The 8,466-nt window shown below is 44.8% G+C and overlaps 1 protein-coding gene across 1 annotated transcript in view; it reads right to left on the minus strand.

The window, feature by feature from the left end:
- The window catches only part of NBAS (NBAS subunit of NRZ tethering complex), a 366,039-nt gene that overhangs the window by 356,748 nt on the left and 825 nt on the right, over positions 1-8,466 (minus strand). The gene's annotated exons all lie outside the window — the stretch shown is intronic.

Consider the following 8,466-nt stretch of genomic DNA (forward strand, 5'->3'; position numbering starts at 1 on the left):
TTGTTTCCTTTGCTGTGCAGAAGATTTTTATCTTGATGAGGTCCCAATAGTTCATTTTTGTTTTTAATTCCCTTGCCTTTGGGGATGTGTCAAGTAAGAAATTATTGAGGCTGAGTTCAGAGAGGTTTTTTCCTGCTTTCTCTTCCAGGGTTTTGATGGTTTCCTGTCTCACATTCAGGTCCTTCATACATTTTGAGTTTATTTTTGTGAATGGTGTAAGAAAGTGGTCCAGTTTCATTCTTCTGCATGTTGCTGTCCAGTTCTTCCAGCACCATTTGCTGAAGAGACTATCTTTTTTCCATTGGATACTCTTTCCTGCTTTGTCAAAGATTAGTTGGCCATACTTTTGTGGGTCCAATTCTGGAGTCTCTATTCTATTCCATTATTGTTAAAATATCAATACTACCCAAAGCAATCTACACATTCAATGCAATCCCAATCAAAATTGCACCAGCATTCTTCTCGAAACTGGAACAAGCAATCCTAAAATTTGTATGGAACCACAAAAGACCCCGAATAGCCAAAGTAATATTGAAGAAGAAGACCAAAGCAGGAGGCATCACAATCCCAGACTTTAGCCTCTACTATAAAGGTGTAATCAAGACAGCATGGTATTGGCACAAAACGGACACACAGACCAACGGAATAGAATAGAGACTCAAATTGTTTTTAAATGCACATTTCTGGACTACATTTCAAATGTGAGCAATCAAAATCCCTGATGGCTGGACCCAGGAATCTGCAGTTGAAAGAGCTCCCCGGGGTAATTCTGATCTACTTAAGTTTGGAGATCAGTAGTCTAATTGATTAAGTAGACATGTACAGGTGAAAAATTTCTTCTAAACGAGCAGATAGGGCATAGTACATATTCTGTTGGCCTTAGCACTTATTAGGTAAGATATCTCATATAAAACTGGGGGTGGAGGGAGGGGTGAAAAGGGATCAGGTATGGAATTCTGCCCATTTTCAATCAGAACCTCAAAGCACCTCAAGTCTTCCAGTCCTTCCATGGGGGGATACGGTCCCTTGGATAAATGCATGAAGCGTATATGTCCCCTCTTCTTGAATCTGCACTGGGTCTATGCATGACTGTTCTTACATCAGAGCCCAGACTTCAGGGCCTAGCAGCTTCTGTTTCCTTCCTCTTAGACTCTGGAGCTGCCAAGAAGTCCCTGCTAGGCTACTGGAGAGAGAGGCCCAGCGGAGAAGCTCCAAAGTGAAGTGACTGGCAGCATCCCAAAGGAAGGGACTTAGTCGTCACCTTGCTGCCCCTCCTGTAATCTTCTTTCTCAGCTGATGCTAACACCATTCACCCAGTGATCCCCACTAGAAACAGAGTGGTACCAATGCCTTCCTTCCTCTCTCATTTACTCCTCTTCCTCTACCTACCGCCCTCTACCTGCCCCCAGTCACATCCAACTCTGCCAGCTTAATGATATTGCCCCTACCTGTCCCTTCCTGTCTGACATTCTTTCGTTGTCCTGGTTCAAGTTTCAGTTACAACTTACATGTGCTACTGTGATAACCTATTAGTGGTTTACCTCCACGAATGCATTCTTCACAAAACCACCAGAGTTATAGAAAATAAAAATCTGATCAGATCACTCTCTTGCTTGCTTAAAATCTGCTTCATCCACAACAGTGGTTCTCAAATGGTAGTTCCCAGACCAGCAACATCGGCATCATTTGGGAACTTGTGAGAAATGCAAATGATAGGTCTGCTAACCTCAGACCTACTGAAATCAGAAACTCTCAGGGAGGAGGGCCCCGTGTCTGCATTTTAGCCAGTCCCACAGGCGATTCTGATGCACAGTGAGGGATGGGAACCACTAATTTACCATATTAAACCAATCTTCTTCATTTGATATATGCAGTCCTCCCTGATCCAGTCTAGGTCCAAATGCTTTAGGCTTCTTTGTATCCATTTCATGATTTGTACTTGACATCTAAAGAATGGAGAAATAGTAGTTATTTTTCCGGTGTAGGAGCTCATCTCCAAAACTGTCCTCCTACAATCCCAGCCTCCTTTTTTCTAGCCCTTTGTAGCTCGTCCATGTAACCAGTAGGATGTTGTGGCACTGATGGCATGAAGCACAAGGCAGGGAAACAGGGAGTGGGTAGTCGAAGAACGTAGTTGTAAATAATAGCTATGACCACATGACCAGTTTCAGAACTGTGGACTACAACTGCCATGAGTATTTCTCCCTTATTTTGTTATGTGTGTGTATGCTATATATATGCACACACTAAGCTAATATCTTTATATCCTTTCCTCTCTTATCCCTTTGTCATGTAACATAAGATGTACTTACTTCATGTCATAGTATTTAAGAATTGCTAACTTTACATCACGATATTCAAATTACACGATATCAAGAACAGTAAACGTCATGTAAGGACTCTGCATCCTCACCTGGGGAAAGGGTCAGTGAGTTATCAATAGTTATACACAGGACGGTTGTGCCATGTTAGGCGGGAGCGTGACCTTGTCATTGTCTTAGGAGATTAAGCATAGTTTAAGAAGATACATATGGGTGCCAGGTTGACAAGGTGGATTTGCGATGCTTAACTTTATGCGTCAACCGGCCTGGGTAAAGTTGGGCCTCATCCAAACAGTGGAAGGCCTTGACAGAACACGATGCTGACCTCCCTCAAGCAAGAGGAAATTTTGCCAGCAGACAACCTTCAGACCCGAACTACATTATCAGCATTTCCTGGTTCTCCAGGCTGATAACCCATCCTTGTAGATTTTGAACTTGCCAGCCTCTGTAATTGCATGAGTCAATTTCTTAAATCTCTTTCTTCATATATACACATTCTATTGGTTTGTTCTCTGGAGAACTCTGACTAATACATGGCCACACAAATTTATACCCTGTCCCACGTGCTTTTCTTGTAATGAAATGTTGCCACTCATACTTCAAATGCTACTATCTAGAATCCCCTTGAACCTGGACAGACCTCTGTAAGTGCCCCAATTAACAGAATGGGGAGGAAGGGATACTGCTCGACTTCGGGAGCTTGGTCATTAAGGATTACCTGGTCCTTGGGATGCTGCCTTTGGAATAGAACCATTATGTTGTGAGGAAGTCCACATGGAGAGGCCACCGCTGGCCAACAGCCCCAGCCAGGGCGTCAGTGACATGAGAGCATCAGTCAGGGTGTGTGAGTGAAGGAACCTTCAAGTGATCCCAACACCTACTCTTTGAGTCTCTCAGTTGAGTCGACAGATATTGAAGAACAGAGGTAAGTCCTTCCTGCTGTGCCCTGCACAGGCTTCTCACCCACAAAATCTATGAGCATCATAAATGGATATTTTATGCCACCACATTTTGGAGTAACTTGTCATGCAACCAAAGTAGCTGGAACATCACTATTCAGAGCTGTGCTTGAAGCAACCTCCATGAATTCCCAGTCCCATTATTGTAACAGCATAGGAACCTATGTCCAGGTAGTATAAATTTCCATATTCAGAACTATTTTCTCCAGGCATTTTGAAGAATTCTTGGCCATCTTTCTTATTGGCCCTGCGTTTTGTTTTTTCAGTATAGAAAGTTGTGTTGTTTCAGCCAAGTTTAAATAAAAATCACAGACCTTATTAACAAGAAAACCTGTGATCGGTTTCAGAGACAGGAAGGAGGTACATGGAAGGGAGGACACTAGGAAGGAGGCTAAGAAAGCAAGCCTGAAGCCTGTGTGCAGACGCAAGGACGGCTCTCTTCCATAGGTAATGGAACTCAGGGGTCCTAGCAGATTCTGGGCAGCTGGACTCAGAACATTTTTCTGGTGCATAGTCTGTTCTTAAACACCCACAACCTCCAGGCCATGTTCTCTTGCTCAGGCTCCAAGTACAGCGCTATCTCCCCAAGAGCCACCGGCATCACTCACGGGGGCTGATGAGCACTCAAGATGGCGGGCGTGGGAGAGAGAGTAACATTCATGCCTGCCGGCCAGTCAGCACCCAACCATAAATCATGTCCTTGCCTGGCTTGCTTATAATGAGACCGACACAGTTAGTGAGATCTCTTTTTCTGTTTTACGGTCCCTCTGAAACTCATCTGGGTTGTCCTTTGTCTCCCTCTCCTCATATATCTGGAGTGATGGACTTTATGGCCACTTCTTCAGGGGATAGAGAATTATAGATCTCTGGATTTATGTCTGTTTGCCAGGCCCCCTCTGGTCTCTGCACCATAAGGTGAATGCTGGGGCAGCGAGAATGATGTTGCATTCTAATAGATCTGGACCAGTTTCTGACAGCTTATTTTGACAAAAGCATAAAAATTCAATGATTGTTGCTTGGCTTAGAAGCTGCAGGAAATTCAGAAGGAAAAAAAGAGGATGTTTAAATGTGAACCTCCCTCTCTCCAAACTGCTTTCTGAGTCAGGAAAATTGAGAAAAACCAGGTAAGCTAAGCCAACAAATTTAATGACAACAATGGCTGGTCTAGAAGGAACATGATTTATCCCAGAGGATGCTGTAAAAACACACTGTTTCCTGATTTTGAGGGATTACCACCTGTTACGTGAACAAATCAGAGGTCTGTTAGGGAAGCAAGGGCGGGGGGTGGTAGCTGGCCTCGAAGATGGCCCCCAAATGATCCTTATCTAACTGGTATTCACACCTCTGTGTGTTTCTACACTGAATAGGCCTTTGTGACCAATAAGCTATTGCAGAAGTGACTGTGTGGTTTTGATGGCTAGCCCATGAAAGATATCACTCATCTGCCTTGTTCTCTAGGACCACTTGTTCTGGTGACAAGGGAGTGGGGTTGGCGGGGTACCAGCAGCCATATCATGAGAACTTTCCAGCAGCTGAGAAAGAGGTCTATGCGGAGAAGAACAGAAGCCTCCTGCTAACTGCCACACAGTCATGACAGCAAGCCACCTTTATAAGCTGAGCCTCCCTCCCTAGCCCCAGATGACGGCAGTCCCGGCCAGCAGACCGACTTCAACAGCCTGAATGACTCCCAGTGGAAGTACTCAGCCATGCTGCTCCTGAAGTCCTGTCCCACAGAGACTGTGAGTGACAATAAATGTTTACTGGTTTAAGTCACTAGATTGTGGGGCAATTTGGTTTGCAGCAAGAGATACCTAACGGGGATATATAAATTGGGATTAGCTTTGGCTGTGTGGGACAAAGAGCCCAAAACAAACAAGATAGATGTTTATTTCTCCCCCATGTAAGAAATCTACAGTCACAGTTTTGGCTAGTATGGTGCTCCTCACTAGGAACCCAAGCTACTTCTCTCCTTTTGTCCTGCCATACTCCATATATGGCTCTCTTTTCGTGGTTCAGTTTGGCTGCTCAAACTCCAGGCCAGCCAACAGGAACGAGGAGGAGGAAGAAGGGTCTACGACCTCCCTTAAGGACGCTTTTGCGTATATGCCATTGGCCAGAACACAGGCCAGTCCCAGGGAGGCTGGGAAGTCCTTATTCTGGGCAGCCAGATGTCCACCTAAGAGTCAGAAATTTAAGAAAAAAAAAAAAGAAAGAAACCTCAGGGCAAACTAGCAGTATTTGCTAGCTAGGGATTGGCGTTAAACAGGATTTGCTGCTAGGTGCTAGCTTAGCTAAGTCTCCGTAATAACCAGGAGTGTGCCAGGAAGATAGGTGTGGTTACGCCACTGATGTCCTCAAACTCTTTGCCAATTACTGCATCAAAAGAAGGGGCTTATTTCCCCTTTTTATGAGTCTAAGTTGGTCATGTGATTTGTGTTGACCAATAGAAGTTGACAAAAGTGACATTTACTATTTCCCAGGCCCATTTACGAAATATGCAACATCTGCTTTCTATTTTTAGAACACATCCTCTGGGAACCCCACTGGCACCTGAGAAGTCTTTCTTCCCTGGGACTTACTTTGCTGTGAGAAGATCCAAGCTGGCCTGTGGAGAGTCCATGTATAGGAGCACTGTGGCCTCACGCATGGCTGTGAAGTCTTCTCAGATCTTCCAGCCCAGCCAGACTCTAGCTGATGGCATGCGAGTGAATGACCCCAGGTCGTGCCATTGGAGCAGAAGGACCAGCCAGCTAAGCCTTGCCCTAACTCCTGACTCACAGAATCATAAGCAAATAAACTGGTTGTTGTATGAGTTTTGGAGTGGATGTTACACAGCAACAGATAACTGAAACTTAAAAGGAAAGGCTCTTCTAAGGAGAGGAAACAACATAAGAAAATACACAGCGGTAAGAGGCAATCTGGTGTATGCAAGGAATCCTACATAATTTATTACACTAGAGGGCGAAATGACCCCAGGTTAAAAGCCAGACGTAAGCAGGAGGCTGGGAATGGAGGGTTTGGTGTGTGGCATCCTAAGGAGAGTGGATGCGGGAGCCTTAACAACTATGAGCTGTATCAGAGGAAAGGGAGCTTCCTGGTGAAGGTTGGTCACATCAGGTTTACTGAGTGTGGGATTCAGGATCCAGAGCCAAGTACTCTAGAGTCCTCCCCTCTCCCTGGGGATGTGAAGGCAAACTCCCTGGGTAGCATTTGAAGAGGCAGAAGCTTGTGGTTTCTTGTGTGGAATGATGGGTGGGTTTGTATCGTATGAGGAAGGACTTGGGTTTATATACTGAATTTATCACCTTATCTGACCAACTTCTTTTACATTAAAATAACTTCTCTCCCTTACTGCTTCCTTCTTGGAGGCTGGATCCTTGGGAACCAGGCAACTTGATTGATCTTCATCAAGAGCCAGAGTGGAGTCTGGGAGGGGGATGGGTGCCAATGAAAGGACAAAGTAAACTATCTGATCTGACTTCTATTTCCTAGCCTGGTTTCAGGGTCACTTCCTCCACCATGTACGACACATTTCATTCTTATTTTTGGTTGTAAGGAAATGACCATACATTCAAACATTGTTTTCGATGGTGCCTTCACGATCCAGGCCGAAATGTCTCCTCCTCCTTAGAGTCACTGTTGGTTGCTTATCGCTGTATTCTAGATCACTTGAAAAAAATTTCTGAAGGATTCATTACACGAAATCCATCCCGATGAATGCTTCATCTCCGTTCTTTTCTGTACCTGTTAGGAATGTGTTGGGCTGCAAACAGAGAGAATTATCAGTGGCTTAACTACATAAGGCATTCTCAAACCACAAGAGGTCTAGAGGTAGACGGATCTGGGCTGGCAACTTGTATTACATTGTCACCAAGGATCTAATCTTCTCCCGTTTCATGTTTCAATAGCCATAGCACGAAGCTTCCATCTTCATGAGGCATTGCCGCCTGTACAGGTCCCGTGTCCATGTGCCAGGAGGAAGAAGGTCACATGCCAGTCTGGATATTCTTTTTAAAGAGTCCTTACGTGGGGTTTCCACTTACACCTTTCCAGGCGGAACTGGGGCTCATGGACCTCTCTCTCTCCAAAGGAGTCTGCAAACTGATTGTTTTGTTTTGTTTTTCCCAGTCTGTATAACACAGAAAGGGAAGGAGGAAGAGGACAGTGTATGGCTTTTGGGTGGCCAGTCTACAGAGTCCTTCCCTGGGCCCCTGCTCTTTATGCTATCCATTAGAAAGACATTATTTCTCATGTCTGTCTTACTTGCAAAATCAACCACGTGTTTTCCCGTGGAGAAGAATAGCTTACTTGAAAACACACAGCACAATCTTTCTGGGTGCATGGGTAATGTAGTAACATTCCACCATAACATGATTAGCACGGTCATGTTACATAATACCCAAGTACATAGAATGTGGGGTTCTATGTAAGGTTATAGAAATAAATCCCCAGGGGGTGGGGGGCAGTCCCAGCTGGTAGTTTTAAATCCAGTGCAAACTTTACTAGGCTTAGCTGCAGTTTGGGGCCACCTAGTGGTGGCTGTCCTCCTGCCTAATTATCTCCTGGTAGCTGGATTTCTGAAAGTAGGCCGGGATTCTAGCACTGTTTCCTAATAGTAGGCCTCCATTTTATCAGATTTTTCTGGGAAGGGTAGACCAGCAGGATGCTGGACTGGGAGCACCCATCCTCTATGTCTTGGTTTAGTGAAGGAATTGCCTGCCACTTCTTTGCCTGACCTTGTCCTTACCTGCCAAGGTGGGTAGCCAATCACATTTTATCCTAACTCACATTATTGAGGGTATTACCACACGCAAACACACACACGCACGATATTTATTAAAATGGTATATTAAATGAGATAAACTTGATAAGGCATAGGGAGAAAACATCATTCATCACCTTGAAACCCTCTCCATGGGCTCTTTTCCTGACCCAGGTAGATGCCTCTGGCATCTTCTAAAGCTTTTCTGGTTACTCTCAAATAATGAAAAGTTGTCTGGTTACTTTCATCACAGTTGTAGCCTCATTTCTTTAATTAAACTATCAAGGCCAGGGGCACCTGGGTGGCTCAGTCGGTCAAGCATTCTGACTTCTGCTCAGGTCATGATCTCACGGTTTGTGAGTCTGAGCCCCGTGTCTGGCTCTGTGCTGACAGCTCAGAGCCTGGAGCCTGCTTTGGATTCGGT

This window comes from Herpailurus yagouaroundi, unplaced genomic scaffold (genome assembly GCF_014898765.1).
Source record: "Herpailurus yagouaroundi ecotype Mexico unplaced genomic scaffold, PumYag 188, whole genome shotgun sequence".
Lineage (NCBI taxonomy): Eukaryota > Metazoa > Chordata > Mammalia > Carnivora > Felidae > Herpailurus > Herpailurus yagouaroundi.